The 19,923-nt window shown below is 46.6% G+C and overlaps 1 protein-coding gene and 1 non-coding gene across 2 annotated transcripts in view; one reads left to right on the top strand and one right to left on the bottom strand.

The window, feature by feature from the left end:
* Positions 1–19,923, bottom strand: part of SCARA5 (scavenger receptor class A member 5) — a 118,219-nt gene that overhangs the window by 59,375 nt on the left and 38,921 nt on the right. The window lies entirely within an intron of this gene.
* TRNAD-GUC (transfer RNA aspartic acid (anticodon GUC)) lies at positions 8,363–8,435 on the top strand. The gene has a single exon. It is a non-coding gene; the product is annotated as a tRNA-Asp (tRNA).

Here is a 19,923-nt window from a genome sequence, read left to right as displayed (position 1 = left end):
TGTTTATCTATTTTGTATATAATAGTTTATATCTGCTAATCCCAAACTCCTAATTTATCCTTCCCCCACCACCTCTTCCCTTTGGTAACCATAAGTCTGTAAGTCTGTTTCTGTTTCATAAATAAGTTCCTTTGTGTCCTATTTTAGATTCCACCATATGATAAGTCATAGCATATAGTATTTGTCTTCCACTGCCTGACTTACTTCACTTGATATGATAATCTCTAGGTCTACCCATGTGGCTGCAAAATGGCATTATTTCATTCCTTTTGTATGGCTGAGTAATACTCCATTGTATATATGTACCATGTCTTCTATATCCACTCATCTGTCAGTGGACATGTAGGTTGTTTCCATGTCTTGGCTATTGTAAATAGAGCTGCTGTGAACATTGGGGTGCATGTATCTTTTCGAATTAGTGTTTTTGGTTTTTTTTTTTTTAGATACCCAGGAGTAAAATTGCTATTGTTCTATTTTTAGTTTTCTGAGGAACAACCAGACTGTTTTCCACAGTGGCTGCACCAACTTAACATTCCCACCAACAGTGTGGGAGGGTTCCCTTTTCTCCACACCCTCTCCAGCATCTGTTATTTGTAGACTTTTTTATGATGGCCATTATGACTGGTGTGAGATGGTACCTCACTGCAGTTTTGATTTGTATTTCTCTAATAATTAGCAACGTTGAGCATCTTTTCATGTGCCTATTGGCCAACTGTATGTCTTCTTTGGAGAAATGTCTGTTTAGGTCTTCTGCCCTTTTTTTTTTTTGTGGTACACAGGCCTCTCACTGTTGTGGCCTCTCCCGTTGTGGAGCACAAGCTCTGGACGCGCAGGCCCAGCGGCCATGGCTCACGGGCCCAGCCGCTCCGCGGCATGTGGGATCTTCCCGGACCGGGGCACGAACCCGTGTCCCCTGCATCGGCAGGCGGACTCTCAACCACTGTGCCACCAGGGAAGCCCCTGCCCATTTTTTGATTGAGTTGTTTGCTTTTTTGTTATTGAGTTGTATGAGCTATTTGTATATTTTGGAAAGTAAGCCCTTGTAGGTCACATCATTTGCAAATATTTTCTCCCACTCCATAGGTTTGTTTTTCTGTTTTGTTTATGGTTTCCTTTGCTGTGCAAAAGCTTATAAGTTTGACTAGGTCCCATTTGTTTATTTTTGCTTTTATTTCTATTCCCTTGGGAGACTGACCTAAGAAAACATTGGTACAATTTATGTCAGAGAATGTTTTGCCTACATTCTTTTCTAGGAGTTTTATGGTGTCATGTCTTATATTTAAGCCTTCAAGCCATTTTGAATCAAATTGCTGTAGATAACCAACAAGATGACAAAATCAAAACTCAAGATTATCTTAATTGATGTGAAATCTCAGCTGAAGGCAAGAGGATTACATATAAAAGGGACAAATGTGGTATATTGCATTTACAATCAGACTCTCAAAGCGATCCCTGGATTCAACATTAGTTAGCTCATCCTTGTCAAATTCTTACCAACACCTCAGACCTTCCATGTACCTGTGCTACTTAATCCTCAGAACGACCTGTGAAGTAGGCATTATTTATTATCCCTGTTTTAAAGTGAGGAGAGCTAAAGCTCAGAGAAATTAAGTAAACTTCAGAGGTCTTATAGCTAAGAAGGGGCAAGCCAGAGTTGGGAGCTGGGTGTTCTGATGCCAACTGCAGAGGCTCTCCATCAGACTCCTCTTGGCTTCACATCATTGTGGGGGGAAAAAAAAAAGCACTCACCATGAAAACAAAGTGGTGTGATATTATAATCAGGGACTGTAAATAAGATGATTTCTTGTGGTTATTCTAAGCTGTACCTGTAATCACCCTGCCAAGCTTCAGTGGGCCATCCAGGGAGAGGCAGGTCTAAAAACCATTCTACTCATGGATATGCTTGTTGTTATCATGGTTTCTTTCCTTTTTCTGTCTTTATTTTATTTTTTCCTTCTTTTATTTAAGCATTTTTTAAAAGACAAATAAATGGTATATTAGTTTGCTTGGGCTGCCATAGGAAAATACCACAGACTGGCTTCCCTGGTGGTGCTGTGGTTGAGAGTCCGCCAGCCAATGCAGGGGACACAGGTTCGAGCCCTGGCCCAGGAAGATCCCACATGCCACGGAGCAACTAAGCCCGTGTGCCACAACTACTGAGCCTGCATGCTGCAACCACTGAAGCCCATGCGCCTAGAGCCCGTGCTCCGCAACAAGAGAAGCCACTGCAATGAGAAGCCCACGCATTGCAAAGAAGAGTAGTCCCCACTCGCCGCAACTAGAGAAAGCCCACGCACAGCAACAAAGACCCGACACAGCCAAAAATAAATAAATAAAATAAATTAATTTTAAAAAATACCACAGACTGCATGACTTAAACAACAGAAATTAGAAATTAATTGTCTCATAGTTCTGGAGGCTGGAAGTCCAAAATCAAGGTGTTGGCAGGTTTGATTTCTCCTGAGGCCTTTCTCCTCGGCTTGTAGATGGCTGTGTTCATCCCATGTCTTCATGGCCTTCCCTCTGTGCATGTCTGTGTCCTAAACTCCTTTTCTTATAAGGACACTAATCATACCGATTTAGGGCCCAACATGGTGACCTCATCTGACTTTAATCACCTCTTTAAAAGCCCTGTCTCCAAATACAGCCACCTTCTGAGGTACTAGGGGTTAGGGCTTCAACATATCAATTTTGAGGGGTACACAATTTAACCCATAATAAGTGAGGGCCTTTACTAGAGATTAACTGGGAAGAAGCTGGGGTGGAGAGTAAAGGTGGGTGCTGATTTCCAAGCCTTAGTCACATCCTTAGGTGGTACTATCCTGGCCAACTCAGAAGAGTCTAGAATGCAACCAGTCTGAGTCTCATGGAGCCAGACTGCCTGGAGATTTGAGGACCAAGCCCCTCTTCAGATCACTGCTGTCTTTGGGTGATGATGCACTCTTGGGATGTGACAGTTTCATTTAGAAACAAAAATCTAGTGGGGAATCTTCTCTATACTTTAATGGGGCTTGCTGGTCCTTTATTGCAGTTATTTCTACAAAGTAGCCCTCAAAGACTTACAAATGGAATATAGTTATAAATAAAGACCATTCCTGACAAATTTAGACCCTTATTCTCAAACCACACATGGAAAGGAGAGTCCCATTTAGAGAAAAGTGACTTGCCCCATGGTACACGCTCAGTGATTTTCCCAGGCACCTTTCTTTGTCATTTAAGCTGGAGTCCCCATTGATATACAATATAATAAAACCCCTAAGCTATAATGAAGCAATCCATCAAGAAGAAGGGCTTGGGGTGTAAATATTGCTCTTTTAGAGCCGAGTTGATCTTACCTCCAGCAGTTTTCATTCTAGTTGAAGAGGAAAGTAAAACAACAACAACACAAAAGAAAAGGAAAAAAACCTAAAACCTAACTTGCTGGATTTCACTTAATGCACGGCCCTTCTACATACATGGTACCCACCCATCATAGAGCATAAACTCCTCTCTAGAATCTCATGTCATCACTGGGCTAGCAAATGGACCATTCACATTTTTTAAAAGATACAAATAAGTGTTTGAATGTTATTAAGACATGAGACAGTTTCATTGGGTCATGAATAATTCACAAGAGAGGAAACTTTCATATCAGCACTTATTGATTGCTGGACACTTGACCACGTGTGGAATATCGGATACCCACCCCAATCTGTTTTTTTTTTTTTTTTTTTATAGCAGTCCTCAGAGTTAGATGCTGTGGGGAAACTTAGGGGTTTGGTCTACAGGCAAGATACTTACATCAGTGTGAAAATTTAATGTATGCGGTGGAATAGGTACTTTTGTGCTTCACAACCCCATACGCACTGTCCCTGCTCCCTGGCTCACCAAGGCTGGGCCCATGGTTGGTTACTGGGGAGATTAACTGTGTGGGTTCTAAAGAGATGGCCCAGCGTGGGCCATCAGAGCTGGGCTCTGTGCTCAAAGGTGTGGACAATCTGTTTTTCAATCTGGCATCACGGTTTCAACCTCCAAGGCTGCCTTTTCCATGCCCCCCGTGGGACCTCTTGTCCCAGTCCTTCCATCCCAGAAAGGTGCACTTCCAATCTCAGCAGGAATCAGACAAGAAAGTGGCAACATTGGGCCTTAAAGGTACCTTGGCGGGCTTCCCTGGTGGCTCAGTGGTTGAGAGTCCGCCTGCTGATGCAGAGGACACGGGTTCATGCCCCGGTCTGGGAAGATCCCACATGCCGCGGAGCGGCTGGGCCCGTGAGCCATGGCCGCTGGGCCTGCGCGTCCAGAGCCTGTGCTCCGCAACGGGAGAGGCCACAGCAGTGAGAGGCCCGCATACCGCAAAAAAAAAAAAAAAAAAGTTACCTTGGCGACCATGTGGATGCCCCTCCCTCTTTCACAGATATGAAAACAGAGTCCTAGACAGAAGGACCCTCTTGCCCCAGGTCACACAAGTAGACAGAGGTGTAGATGGGATGACTAATCCCATGGTCCTTCCACTTAACTGAACAGAAGAAGAGAGAAAACTAATATTAATGACTGTCCACTCAGTATTGGATAGTGGGCTGGGTGTTATGTATTTTATCTCATGTGATCCTTTGAGATCGCCGTTCGTATGTCCAGTTTCACAAATGAGATGTCTTCTGTATTGTATCTGTGAGTATACATACAGGCATGCCTTGTTTTATCATACTTTGCTTCATTACACTTTGCAGACACTGTGTCTTTTACAAATTCAAGGTTTGTGGCAACCCTGCATCAAGCAAGTCTATTGGCACCATTTTCCCAACAGCGTTTGCTCATTTTGTGTCTCTGTGTCACTTTTTGGTAATTCTTGCAATATTTCAATCCTCCATCTCCCGGCAAAAAAGATTACAACTCCCTGAAGGCTCAGATGATAGTTAACATTTTTTAGCATTGGAGTTTTTTTTTTTTTTTTTTTTTTTTTTTTGCGGTACGCGGGCCTCTCACTGTTGTGGCCTCTCCCGTTGCGGAGCACAGGCTCCGGACGCGCAGGCTCAGCGGCCATGGCTCACGGGCCCAGCCGCTTCGTGGCATGTGGGATCTTCCCGGACCGGGGCACGAACCTGTGTCCCCTGCATTGGCAGGCGGACCCTCAACCACTGCGCCACCAGGGAAGCCCGCATTGGAGTATTTTTAAATTAAGATATGGACATTGTTTTTTTAGACATAATGTTATTGCACACTTAATAGACTATAGGATAGTGTGAACATAACTTTTATATACACTGGGAAACCAAACAATTCGTGTGACTCGCCTTATTGCAATATTCACCTTATTGTGGTGGTCTGGACCCAGACCCACACGATCTCTGAAGTATGCCTGTATATATAATTATTTTCCGTATATTATGATATTTTGACTTCTTAAGAAAGCTTTTTTGGCTGGGGAGAGACAGCTCTTCCTGAAGCTAGCCAGTTCTTAGAGATGCAAATGACCCAGCGGGGAGCATCCTTTACTGTCCAATCTGGAGCCATACCTCCTCTCTCTGGCCCCAAGAGGCAATATTCCTCTGCCTTAATCATCCCAGGGCCAGGTAAAAGGCAACTAGAGACCACCTCTATAGCCCGAAGTCCACCAAAATTATTCAAACTAGCTAATCCTAAATTGCTTACCCTGCCCTGCCTCATCTTTGTCACAGAAACCCCGAGAAAGGCCGTGGCCTAACTGTTCCCCTCACTCCTGTCTTCTGCTTCCTGATGCCCCTGATGCTTCCCCATGTGGCCCTGTGTGGCCTTCGTGCCTCCTGTCTCTGGGACCTGTGAGTACAAGACACTTGGCTTGAGCCTCTGTCTCCCCTTGTGGCCACACATGCCTGGCCATTTCATAAAAGAATACATGACATGTTCATATCCCCGGTTCTACAGATGAAGCTCAAAAAGACTGAGCCGCTTGTTCGAGAAAACACTACGTGCAAATGGCAAATCCAGATTTAAACCCCGGAGTACGTGCCTTTTTGCTCTGCACCATGTGCGGTCCATCCCTCTGACGCCAGCAAGAGCCTCCTGATGCTGGGTTAGAGGGGCCCCCTCCATCTCTCCAGTCCGCCTCCCAGCCACAGTCACATGAGGCCATAATCTGAAATCAGGGAGGGCAGCGAGCATGTTTCTGTGTTTCTATCTTTCTGGACAATTTGTTCCGTAAGTGCTTGTTTTCAAACAGCTCAATATGAGTCTCCTAGGGTTTCCACGCAGCTTTTGGTTGGAGTCCTGTGAGCTCTCCCCATTGGCTGATTTTCTCAGATCCAACTTTCTTCACTTCTTGAGTCTGTCATAAAGTATTTTGAGGAGGTTGGAAATTATTCTCACTAATAAACATGTGAGGAATCTGAGCCAGACTTGCCAGGAGTCTTGGCACTTACTGAGTTTCCTCTTTTGGAACACGAGGTTTGCAGCCAATGTGTCAAATCTCTTACATCTTTGTTCTTCAGAGCTCGGACTCGTGGTGCAGTTAGATCATGGATTGCTTTGAGATGAAAGTGACCTTAATAATCATTTACGTCTCGATTTCAGATGAGGAAAGGAAGGCTGAGAAAGGTGATATGAAAATGTCCCAGGTCATCTAACAATTGGCAGCAGAATCAGGGCTAGTTCTCATATATCTTGAAACCCAGTTCACATCTCTTTCTACTATACCACACTGTTGTCCAGGAAATCAGAATAAGGTATCCATCCATCCATCCATGTAAATCATTATCAACAACAATGCAAAAGCATTTTCACCCAAACAGGCAGAGTTTTTCCAACTAAAAACATTTACACCAAGAGTAAGAGTTACTTTGAAATATTAATTGGTCCCCAGAGTATCTTGCATTATTAGATCGGATATTGTTAGTATTACAAAAATATTTACTACTGCAGAAGAGTCATGTGTAATTGTGCCAGTGGCAATCACCAATCACGATGTGGTATTATGTGGGTTCAGCGCCTTTTCTACAAAAGGGAAAAATTTAATGACGACTTTTAACATATTGTAATTAAAAAAAACACTGCACGTATCTCACATGTACAATTGTTCAAAAACTGACATCTTGGTGTGAAGTGCAGATTATATAAAGGAAGTGGATTTGAGAATGTCATAGACTCTGAAAATTGGATGGGTCCTTACACGTAGATTAGAAAGGAAGGAATATCGAACTTAGAGTCCAAAGACCTGGGTTCAAGTCCTGCCCACCACTTCATTTGCTGCTCTTGGACAAGGGAATTCATCATTCTGAGTCGCTCCCTTTTCGTCTAAAAATAGAATTAACAACATCTATCTGGGGGGGGGGGGGCGGGGGGGCATTGTGAGGACTAATAAACTCTAATTGAGCACTTATTATGGGCCAGGCACTGTGTTGTGTTTTATGTAGATGTTATCTCATTTGAGGAAATCAAACATGTAGGAAGAAAACCCCAGCTCTATTGCAAAGGCCTATTCAAATTCAAGCTATCGGTGTTCAGGTAACCCTCTACTCTACGTGCCTTCCCTTCCTTCATTGATTATTGGATTAGTTGACATGAATATTCATAATAGTACATCGAAGAGTTGTATACAGCTTTACATCATTGTATACTTTTCACCAGCACTTAATCCCCATTTACGTTAGAGGAAGAACTGAGGACAGTGAAAAGAAATGGTTTTTCCACCATCAGCCAGTGACAGCCAGGCCTTGAGATGAAGTCCCACCTACATTTGTCCCTCATCTTCCTCCCGTTTGTAACTCTCTGGGGTCCCTGGGGGTGAAGAGGGTGAAGACCATCCCCCCGCCCCACTCCTTCCCCTGGGACCTGGTATCATTGGGTACTTTCCAAAGAGACCCAAACACTGATTCCCCTCTTTTCTACCAGCGCCACCAAGCTTGTCGGCTCTCCCATCAGGAGGGGACCTGCCACTGTCCTCAGTGGGCAGACTGATCCTAGTAACTCGACCTCCTCCGTGAGCCTTCCTCTGGCTACGCCTGAATCACTGCTGTGCCCGGATTCAGACCTGCTTTCAAATGCCCAGGCCTCTGGGGAGTTTTTCTGCTTTATACTCATCAGTGACAAACCCCGGGTAGCTGCGTCCCCCTCCTTTCCTTGCTTTACTTCTTGGACCCCGTAGAAGAAGAATTGTGCTGACTTGGCTTATCCTTCTGCTGTTGGAATACACCTGGAGTTGAACTGCCTTGAGTGGGACGGTAGGCTGGAAAAAATCCCCTTAGCTGCTACTCAAAACTTTCTTCACGCTCCTGACGCCCAAGCCTACTTTATCCCTCATTCTTAGAAGCAACTCTGTACGTACTTTACCAAGGATATGAAAACCACGAACTCTATGTCCTCTGCACCTTGCAGCCCTGCGTGCGCATTGTTTCCTCTAAGATCAGGGAATTCCCTGGTGGCCCAGTGGTTAGGGCTCCGCGCTGTCACTCCTGAGGGCCCGGGTTCAATCCCTGGTCAGGGAACTAAGATCCCGTAGGCCACTCGGTGCAGCCAAAAAACAGAAAACACATTGTTTCCTGTAAGATCAGAGTGAGAAGCATCCCTTTCCCTTCCCAAGGAGACCCGCTGCCTCTACCCTCCGTGTCACACCCCTCAGCTCCACACAGGAAGGTCAGTGGTGGGGACGGAACGTAGAGTGCCTGTGATTCCATCAAGGTCTCAGGCACAGCTGGAGCACCAAGTGGGGAGAGAGGGTGGGGTGTTCATGGATTTTCTCCTAAATAACGAAGACTCCGCACAAGGTAGTCATTTTAATATTTGAAGACAGATCCCCTTTCCTTAAAGTTTCAAGGCCCATCACTACCAAAACCATTCTCCTTTGAATGTGTTTCAGCTTGTCTGCAATTAGCAGTAAATGTTTAGCAACTGGTTCTCCAAGGGAAAAACAAAAATCCCTCTTTGCAGCACTTGCCAATTTCTGAGGTGTAAATACTCCCGCTATGGCCTACATCAAGCTACCGAGAGGACATCACAGTTCAGAGCTGGGGAAAGACACCTGTAATTGAAGCCGGCCTCAGCACTCCAGGGTCTGTGTCCACCTGTAACTCTAGTGTCACTGAGGTGGGCTAGGAAAAAACACCATTTTATGACCAGCCTTGTGATAACTGATTCAGGCAATAGTTATCAGTGGATGATAAAAATCACTGAGTGAGAGACTGTTGGGAAACAGTATATCTACACAGTATCAAAGAGTCTCCCACAGATCACTTCCTAATTAGAAAGGAAATAAAAGGTACCTTTACAGTAGATGAAGACCTCAACCAAGTGATCAAATTTAACATCATCAGTAAAGGAACAAAATGACATAATATGCCCCGATGCAATTCACTGAGCAGGATTTATGAAATAATTCTGCCGCAAATGTTTAACTGATATCTAATCACGGGGAAACAAACCAACTCAAATTGAGGGACATTATACCAAGCAACAGACCCGTGTTCTTCCAAAATATCGTGGTCATGAAAAACCATCGGTGGCTAGGAGTTATTTTAGATAAAAGAATGACTAAAGAGACATGGTAACTGAATGGGTAATCCTGGCTTTGCAACCGTGTACAAGCCCCTGTGTCTTTGCCTTTTGAAGTAAAATGCTGACTTAGGAGTAAAGATTGGGAAATGTGAAGATGGAGAAACAGAGAATAGCCGTTGGGCTGGGGAACCAGTAACAATTTAGACTATAAATCTGCCACATCGCAGAATCACTGAACTCCCAGTTCCCTGAAAGATACAGATAAAGGCCTGACTCACATTGCTAAGTTGTTTGTACAGGAAGCCGACCCACCAGATGAAAACTGCTGACCACAGGAGCACGGATCCCTAGACTGGTTGAAAGCGGAGGGTAGATGATGCTTGAAACTTCACCTTGATGCCAGCCAATCTGAGAATGGTCCACGAGCTGATCACGCCCTGCTCCTTGAACACTATAAAACTCCTCACTACCCGCCTCTAGGGTGGGTCACACAGTCTTGAGGGCATTAGCCTGCTGTGCTCCCCTGTGCCTGCTGGCAAAGCAATAAAAGCTCCTCTTCTCAGGCTTCCTTGGTGGTGCAATGGTTAAGAAATCGCCTGCCAATGCAGGAGACACGGGTTCAAGCCCTGGTCCGGGAGGATCCCACATGCCGCAGAGCAACTGAGCCCGTGTGCCACAACTACTGAAGCCCGTGCACCTAGAGCCTGTGCTCCGCAACAAGAGAAGCCACCGCAATGAGAAGTCCGCACACCGCAGTGAAGAGTAGCCCCCGCTCGCTGCAACTAGAGAAAGTCTGCGTGCAGCAACGAAGACCCAACGCAGCCATAAATAAATAAAATAAATTTTTTTAAAAAAAGCTACTCTTTATTACTTCACCCAGAACTCTGTCTCCGCCTTTCTATTCAGCACCAGTGAACAGAGGCTGAGTTTCAAAAACAGCTTTGATCCTGCAGCAGGTTAAAAAAAATGCTACGGAAGCAAGTTAATTATGGACGATATATTTACGATTGTATTGTACCTACATTACATTTCCAAATGTAAAAACTCTAAGTGGTGATATAATAGAATTTCCTTGTTCTTGGAAATCCATACTAAAGTATTTAGGGGTGAAGTTTACAACTTACTTTCAAATGGTTCTACAACAACAACAAAATAGTACTAATAACAATGAGAGAGGATAGGAGAGAGAGAAAATGTAGCAAAATGTTAACAATTGAAGCACCAAGATGAAGGGTATATAGACACTCATTATACAATGTTTCCAACTTCTCTGTAGGTTTAAAATGTTTTTCAAAAAAAAAAACTGAAAAGACAGGAAAAAAGGACAAACGGGAATTGCAGAGCTGCCTAGACTACGTGGAGCCAGACAGTATGGTCACCTCCCTTATTCTACACACTGCACCGCTATTAACATGACTCTGATGGCAACAGCTTTTGGTGAGCAGCTGTATTATACAGGTACTCATTCTGCCAACCTCAAACCCTGAGTCTCCCTTTAAAATTCCTGTCAATTGCACCTTCCCTATGCTGGAACACAAGACCTCATGCTCATCCAGTAAGATTCTCAGTTTTGGGCTATCTCTCTGGGTTTCAGGCTCATTTTGGACTCTGAGCCTGCATTCCTTTGAATGGAATACAGATCTCTGTGAACTGCAAGAAACAAGACACATGTTATCTGGGGCTGAACTACACGCAACAAAATTTACTGAGCACACAAAATGTGCAAAGCAGTGGACTGGGTACAGAGAAATCAGCAATAACTAAATAAGATGTGATTGTTGATTTCAGCCTTCTGGAAGGTAAGAACTAAGCCTTACACACCCTTGGTCACCCTCTAGTATTCCCGGAGCGTGTAGTAGATACTTGATAAATATCTGATGTGGCTTCACATAGGTAAGCAGGAAAAAGGCTTAAAGAGCCAGTTTCTTAAGAGATGCTACAAGTAATAATCAAATGTATGAAAAACTTTATGGGATTATTAGTTATCAGAGAAATGCAGAATAAAACAAAATGAAATTTCTCTAAAAATAATGGGACATCATGCTGGCAAAACTATGGTGAAAACTTGTACGTTTATATATCGCTGATGACAATATCAAATACTTTTGGAAAGCAATTTGCCAAAATATATCAAGAGCCATAAAATTGTTCACATCCTTTGTCCAATAATCTCACCCCTGGGAATTTACCCTAAGGAAACAGTCCAAAAGAAGGGAAATGGGATAGCACAAAGAAATTCACTGTATCCTTGTTTGTAGGGGTAAAAAACTGGGGAAAGTCATGACTGAACCATTTAGGAATAATTAAATGATTATACATCCACTTGGTAGACTTTGATGAAGCCCTAAAAATGACAGCTATGAGGTCTATTATGTAACAATGTGGGAAATGCATATGCTTTAATATTAAGCAAACACACACACACAGATCAAGACTGGGATTCTTAAAAATAATTGATTTGGGGGGCTTCCCTGGTGGTGCAGTGGTTAGGAACCTGCCTGCCAACGCAGGGGACACGGGTTTGAGCCCTAGTCCGGGAGGATCCCACATGCCGCGGAGCAACTGAGCCCGTGCGCCGCAACTACTGAGCCTGCGCTCTAGAGCCCACGAGCCACGTGTAGTGGCTCTGAGCCACTACAACTACTGAGCCCACGTGCCACGACTACTGAGCCTGTGTGCCTAGAGCCCGTGCTCTGCAACAAGAGAAGCCACCTCAACAAGAAGCCGGCGTGCTGCAACCAAGAGTAGCCCCTGCTCGCCACAACTAGAGAAAACCTGCGCTCAGCAACAAAGACCCAACGCAGCCCAAAAAAAAAAATTGATTTTTTGTGGTGGAATTATGAGTAATTTTTATTCTATTTTCTGATGGTATTATATTTGAGCAAAAGAAAGAATTTAAAATAATCATCTATTGAATAAAGGAGGAAATGATTGTGTTAGGGGCTAAATCGTGTGCCCCCGCCCAAAAGTCATGTGTTGAAGTCCCAACCTCCGGTACCTTAGAATGTTAACTGTATTTGGACGTATTTTAAACTGTATTTTAAAGAGGTGATTAAGTTCAAACGAGGCCATTGGCCTTGATGCAATATGACTCATGTCCTTATAAGAAGAGAAGACACCGGGGGCAGAAGAACACAGAGAGATGACCTGGTCAAGAGGCAGCAAGAGGGCGGCCATCTGCAAGCCAAGGAGAGAGGCCTCAGGAGAAACCAACCCTGCTGACACCTTGATCCTGGACTTCCAGTCTCCAGAACTGTGAGAAAATAAATTTCTGTTGTTAAAACCATCCGGTGTGTGGTATTTTGTTATGGCAGCCGGAGCTAATACAGACTGTTGTAGACAACCCAGCCAGGCAGGGGTCGCTGTGCCATGACCAAGGATCTGGCAAACAGAAGACCAGATGTGATGGACCGGTCATTATCGACACTCCAAGTGTACCCAGGACCACAGAGACTCTCACGAGGTCCCTTTTACCCACTTTAGCCCAGTGGGTGGAATGTGTAATTTTCAGGCAGTGGCTCTAAACCTTGCTGTGAATCAGAAGCACCCAAGTCACTCTGAGGTTATAGCCTGGAGATTCCGACTTAGGAATGGGCTGGGCCCCGGCAAGCTGCATTTCTAATAACAACCCTATCCCATTTCTGTTTCAGTGACATTGCTGTACGGAGAGCTGTGGGATGATGAAAGTTTATTATCTCCTTAGCTTTTGGTTTTCTTCTCTAATTTCCTTCAACCTCTTCTGTCTCTCCCAGCAAACAGAGGGCCCAGGTGGTCAGAATGTCCTGCTGAACTTTCAAGTACAAAAATCCAAAGGGCGAGCAAGTTGCGCTTCTGGGGCTGCTCCCAACAGAATTGAAAACATGGACTCGAATAGATATTTGTACACCCATACTCATAGCAGCATTATTAACAACAGCCAAACGGTGGAAGCAGCTCAAGTGTCCACTGATGGATGAATGGATAAACAGAAAGCAGAATATATATAGACACACACAACGGAATATTACTCAGCCTTAAAAAATGACAGCAATCCTGTCACATGCTACAACGTGGATGAGCCTGGAGGATGTTAACTATGTTAAATGGCACTGTCGATGCCACTTACATGAGCTTCCTGGAGTGGTCAGATTTGCAGAGACAGACAGCAGAGAGGTGGTTGCCAGGGTCTGGGGGGAGGTGGAAATGGGGGGTTGGTGTGTAAAGGGCACAGAGCTTCAGTTTGAGAAGAAGAAAAGCGTTCTGGAGATGGATGGGGGTGAAGGTTGCACACTGTGAATGTACTTAATGCCACTGAACTGTGCACTTTAAAATGGCTAAGATGGGGACTTCCCTGGCGGTCCAGTAGTTAGGACTCGGAGCTTCCATTGCAGGGGGGCGCGGGTTTGATCCCTGGTCGGGGAACTAAGATCCTGCAAGCTGCTTGGTGAGGCCAAATAAATTTAAAAATAAAATAAAGTGGTTAAGATGTAAGTTTTACTTTATGTCTATTTTACCACATTAAAAAAAAAATTCTAAAGGGGAGCTAAAGAGAAGAGCTGGGGTGGGGTAGATGAAACCTCGCCTGGGTCTGGGGACTGATCCCCTGGGGTAAGGGCGGGGCTGAGGGGCGAGTCTGGCAGGGTCTCAGCGTGCACCCCAGGCAAGCATTACTCAGGCTCTGCCCGGTCCCACCCAAGGCCAGATGATAAATGGGCCGACCGGGAGCCACTGATGCAGCCCCAGCTCAGTTTTTACAACTGAAGTTTCAGGAACTGGCCTGGGGCCCATGGGCTGGAATCGTTTTCCCTTCCCCCATCTTCTCTGCCGTCAAACGTAAAGGAGGAGGGGCCTGGGGCCGGCCCTGCTTTGGGGAAGGTCAGGACCCCGGGCCAGCTTTTTGGCTCATTGGGAGAAAGAGTACAGCCTGGGGCCTGTGTGTTTGTGGTTTGTGTGCCTGGGGACTTGAGAGCTCTTCAAACTGCCTATTCATCTGGGGTTTGGTGGGTAACCTTCCCAAGTCCCTCTCCAAGGAAGAAAAACAAACAGTTGAGAGCAGGCGGCTCCAGCTGCGGGACATTTTCCAAGATTGAGAGGAAAAAAAAAAAAATTATTCCAGACCAAACGCTTAATTAGATTGAAAGCAGTGGGCTGCGGAAAGGAACAGGAACGTCTCCATCACACCCTGTTTTATCGAGAAAATTTAAAAATCCATCCTTGAGGGTTCGTGCGTTTGCTTTACAGCCCTTTTTGTAGATCTGTTTGTATAATGTGTGCTAGAAAAGCAGACATTATAAAAACCCGCATGGCCAGGCTGTGTGAACAGACACAAAGGGATGGAACTGTGGATTGGCTTGGAAGTAGCCTTCTTGGTGAAAAACCACCCGCCTTGTCCCTCACGACCAGGTTCCTCAGTTTCTCTACCTACCTCTTGCCCAGAGGCCATGAGCTGTGGGAACAGAGACGAGGACCTGAGCCCCAGGCCTGTTTTCATCCTGCCTGGCCCAGAGATCTGCTTCCAAGCTGAGCTGCATCCCCTTGCTGGGGGCCAGGTGGAAACCGTGTGGACACTGCACGTGCGCGTGGCACGAGCTCTTGGCTGGAAAACCCGAGTCTGAGCCCAGCTCAGACCCCAACAATGGGTGCCAGTTAAACTTCATGAACACCTATTCACCTGTGGGAACTAGCGATCTCACTGGGCCTTGGTTTTCTCATCTGTAAATGGGGATAATGGTATCTACCCCACCAAGTGAAATGGTGGATGGAAAATAGAATATGACTGTGATGTAATGGTGGCCAGGGTGGTGAAGGTAGCAGCTGCCGTATGCCAAGGTGGGGGACTCGGGCACCACCAACTGGGCAGCTGGGGCATCAGGCCGTAGTTGCCACAGGAAAGCTCAGAGAGAGAGGAAGGTGAGAAGAGGGCGTAGCAGTGATACGTTAACTCACCCCCAGCCGACCCGCTTCCGCCTTGACCACAGCCCCTTACAGAGCTCTTCCTGGTGAAAACTGTTATGCTCATGGTGTCTGGAGCCGAGTGGGAGCACCCCTGCCTGAAGCCTGACAGGGTTGCAGGTCTGCATCCTCCACTGCAGGCGGCCTGGGCAAGGACGGCCGGTGGGCACAGGTATGGCTCCTGCAGAGGGGCTGGGGGTGGCGGTGGGGTGGGACACTGGCCCAGCCGAGGAGAGCAGAGCTGCTGCAGGAAGAACCAGAGCCGGAGGCAGCAGGCTGGTCCCGGGCAGGTCTGGGGGCACCAACGGGGTAGAGACCAGGAAGGCGCAGCGAGTATGTCTGAGCATCCTTCCCCGCTGCGAGGCCTGGGCTGAGAGCATCCCCTCCACCGCCCCCCCCACCCCCGCCCGCTGGTTGCCTCTGAGCGGAGTTCCTGCAGCCAGGGGAGGTCCAGAACCCCCGAGGAGGGGACAGGCTTAGCACATGGTCACTGCCAACTGGAGGCCAGCCTCAAGCTCAGAGGCAGTGACACCAGCACATTCGTAGCCATTAAATCACCCATGTCTGGGCTTTGGTGAGAGCCAGAACTTGGAGGTGCCAGGAACACGTACGCCTCCCCAGAACCTGGTCCAGGCATTGCCTGGTGAGAAGACCCTCACCCTCCCACGCCTGTGCAGTCCTGCACCACTGCAGGCCTCACACCCATGCCTGGGGTCAGTCCAACATCCAAATTCCACCCTCCCATTCCCCCAACACCGGCAAGCAGCTCCTGCTTTGCCACCCTCTGGCCAGCAATATGATTTGCTCTCAGCAAGACTGTCCAAAAGCCCTGGAAGAGAGCTGTGCCTTCAGGGCAGGACATTCCCCAGCACCAGGTCCCTGGGGCAGGGCCCAGAGGGAGGGGTCAAGGGCTCCAGGCAGGTATGCTCTCTTAGTGCCGAAGAGGTCTTGCCTTGTGGGATCGAATGTGGTAGGATGACGGACTGAGTGGGTCCCTTTAAAGTATGGGGACAGGGCAGGGGCTCCAGTCCAGGTGCCTGGATCTCAAAGTGGCACTAACCTTGTCCATCTCAGCAATGCCCAGAAACCCCGATGCTGACTCTTTCCCTGGAATATAGGTTAAGAGATACCATGGGTGCACCCACTCAGTCTATCCAGCTGAGATCTGTCACAAAACACCTATTTGAGTGCTCAGCTCCAAGAGGAAAAACTAGGTTAGCGTGCACTAAACAGCTTATCCTGTAGCCCACACCGAGAATTACCGTAATATATGGTGTACTGGGACTCCTTCCCAAGAGGAATTGTGGGCACTTAAACACACTGTCTCGTTCAAGGATCACCACGTCGCTCGGAGGATGGCACCAGAAGTGCCACTTACTGAGAAGAAAACTGCAGCTCAAAGAGGTTAAGTAATTTGCCGAAAGTCACAGAGTGAAAAAGAGCAGCTTGGGACCGGAGCCCAAGTCCGTATAATTACAAAATCTAGGCCAATGTGGATGATACAAAGGTATTCGCATGTGGCCCCTGCCCTCACAGAAGGCACAGTTTAGTGGGGAGTCATAGAAACCACCAGCCTTAATACAAGAGTGAGATGAAAGATGGGCTAAATGGAGGCAGAAGGGGGACACCAGGGGACCTTTTCCGAGCTGATGGGACGTCGAAGGTCTAGTCCAGAAATTATCAACCTGGAGCCCCTGATATAACCTCTAAAGAGCCTTAGAGTAGAAATGGGTTTTCTAGGGAACCATCCGTGTGCCAGATGATCAGGTCTCCAGGCTTCCAGGCCACACAGCTAGTGACAGTGCTGAGGCCGGACCACCAGTGTGGAGACCTGTCCTCCTGGGGCAGCTGCTGACTTGCCCACGGTGTCCCGGTGAGGCGGAAGACAGAGCCCACTCTAGAATGTGAGTGCACCCCGCCAGCCCCCCGAGAACGCTGCACTGGTGTACTTGAGCTGGGACCAAGGAACCCAGGTCCTTCCTCTTTCCCACAGGAGGGTGTGTATTGTATATGTGTTTAATTTTCTGTATATTACAATGTTTTGACATCTCTTCCTGGCTGGGAAGGGACAGCCCCTCCCTGGGCTAGCCAATTCTTAGAGATGATAGCAAGAGCCCAGCCTGTTGCATGCCTATGATTTGCAAACTAACCAACCCAGAGCCACACCTCCTCTATCTGGCCTGTGCACCCCAGGAATCAATTTTCCTCCGTCCTAATCATCCCAGGGCCAGGTACCAGGCAACTAGAGGCCACCCCGATAGCCCACAGCCCACTGGAATTATTCAAAGTAGCCAATCTTAAACTTTTTACCCTGCCCTTTCTTTCCTTTCTTTGATCCCCAATACAGGTCATGACCAAAGTACTCCCCTCACCCCTGTCTTCTGCCTCCTGAGCGCCCTGATGCTTCCCCATGTGGCTCTGTGTGGCATGTGTGCCTCCCGTCTCTGGGACCTGTGAGTACAATACATTATGTTTTCCTCAGCCTCTCTGTCCTTTCCTCTTGTGGCCGCACCTGACTGACCATATCATGAAAGAATATGAAATAGGGAGTTTCCCTCGAGATTCAGCAGAAGAGGAAGCCCAAAATGTTTTCTTTCTTTCAATGCTTTTCACCAGCAATGACTTCAAAGGTACTTCCATTCCCTGGTATACTGGATCAAATAGCATCACGTCTACCCAGAACCTGTGAGTTGGCCTTATTTGGAAAGTGGGTCTTCGCAGATATAATCAAGTTAAGTTAAGGTCATACTGGATTACAGTGGGCTCTAAATCCAATATGACTGATGTCCTTACAAGAAGAGGCAGTTTGGACACAGAGACACAGGCACACAGGGAGAAGGCCACTTAAAGATGAGGCACATATTATAAGATGCCAATAAATACCAAGGATTGCTGATAACCACCAGAAACTAGAAAAGACAAGGGAAGATTCTCCCCTAGAGCCTCCAGAGGGAGTGCAGCCCTACCTGCACCTTGATTTTGGACTTCTAACCTCCAGAACGGTGAGAAAATAAATTTCTGTTGTTCTAAGCCACCCAGTTTGTGGCACTTTGTTAGGACAGCCCGAGGAAACAGATAGACCTGGGGAGTCATTTTCTGATCAGCTCAAAGTTGGAATATGAGGGTCGGGGTAGAGATCCCAGTTTGTATGGACCAAGTCCTTGGAAAGGTGGAGGACAGTGGACTCTTTCTGCCTTCACTGCGATCACCTAAGGGCATGGGCTGCAGACCCAGCAAAGTGCTGCTTCCCTTGGGTCCTGAGTCCTCAGCTGGTTACCCAAAGGGCAATTAAGCTACTTCCTCTATTTCTCACAAGTAACAAGACCTTCCTTGTAGACCCAACGGTGACAAACCATTTACACATAGTTAAGACAGAATAATTAAAAATCTTGTCCTTCCATGTAAATTGGTGCAATCTTTCCCTAAAACCTTAAAGACATATATCCACTGTGACCCAGCAATACCACCATCAGGAATCTATCCAAAGGAAATCATTGGACCGTTACGATTTACTTGCTATATGGACAATGGCTTATGTGCAAGCATTATTTATTATAGCAAAAAACAGTGAGACAGAATGGATTTTTTCCCTTCTCCCTTCACCCTCTTCCTCATTATGACACATACCAAACTCCTTTTGGGACCAAGCAAAGGCCAAGGTTGGGCTAAGAAAGAAAAGGGGTCCTTTGTAAAAGGCCACAAAGAGAAAGAAAGGTGACAGGAGTTCCTTTTTAGCACAATAGTCCATGGGGAAATTGCTTAGAGTAGGTCATTTTTGCAGGAGAAGGTCTGATACACATAGCTATCTGACCCTGAAGCAGATCCAGTGAGGGATGTTTTTCTTCATTCTTGTTTTGGACTGAATTGTGTCCCCTCCAAATTCATACGTTGAAGCCCTAACCACCACCACACCACCCCAACTGTGACTGTATTTGGAGATAGGACACTTAAGGAAGTAATGAAGGTTAAATGAGGTCATAAAGTGGGGGCCCTAATTTAATAGGACTGTGGCCTTATAAAAAGAGAGAGACACACCAGGGATGTGCACATAGAGGGAGGACCATGTGAGGACACAGTGAGAAGGCGGCCGAAGAGCGAGGCCTCAGAGAAAGCAAACCTGCCGCCACCTTGATCTTGGACTTTCAGCCTCCTATCTGTGAGGAAATAAATTTCTGTTGTTTAAGCCATTCAGTGTGTAGTGTTTTGTTATGGCAACTTGAGCTGACTAATACAATCCCAGTCCCTCTTTCTGTAGTCTAGCCCAGAGGGAAGCCAGATGGCCTGAAGGCTGACATCCAGGACCAAAGGCTGTGATGGGGTGGGGTGGGATGGCGGAGGAGGAGGGGCCTATTGGGCCAGGTCATCCAAGCAACCAAGCAACAGGGAGGCTCCTTGAAATGTCAGGAAAGGGATGCTTAGATGGCCCCAAAGTCCAAAGCAAATGGGCACAGATGACATGCTGCAGACGCCCTTTCCTCTCTCCACCTGGGGGAGGACCAGGTGGCCCATTGGAGCCTGGGCTGAAAAGGGCAATCCCATGCCCTCCTGAAC

The sequence above is a fragment of the Orcinus orca genome, chromosome 6 (assembly GCF_937001465.1).
Source record: "Orcinus orca chromosome 6, mOrcOrc1.1, whole genome shotgun sequence".
Lineage (NCBI taxonomy): Eukaryota > Metazoa > Chordata > Mammalia > Artiodactyla > Delphinidae > Orcinus > Orcinus orca.
The sequence above is the reverse complement of the archived record's forward strand: the minus strand, read 5'-3'. Positions and strand labels throughout refer to the sequence as shown.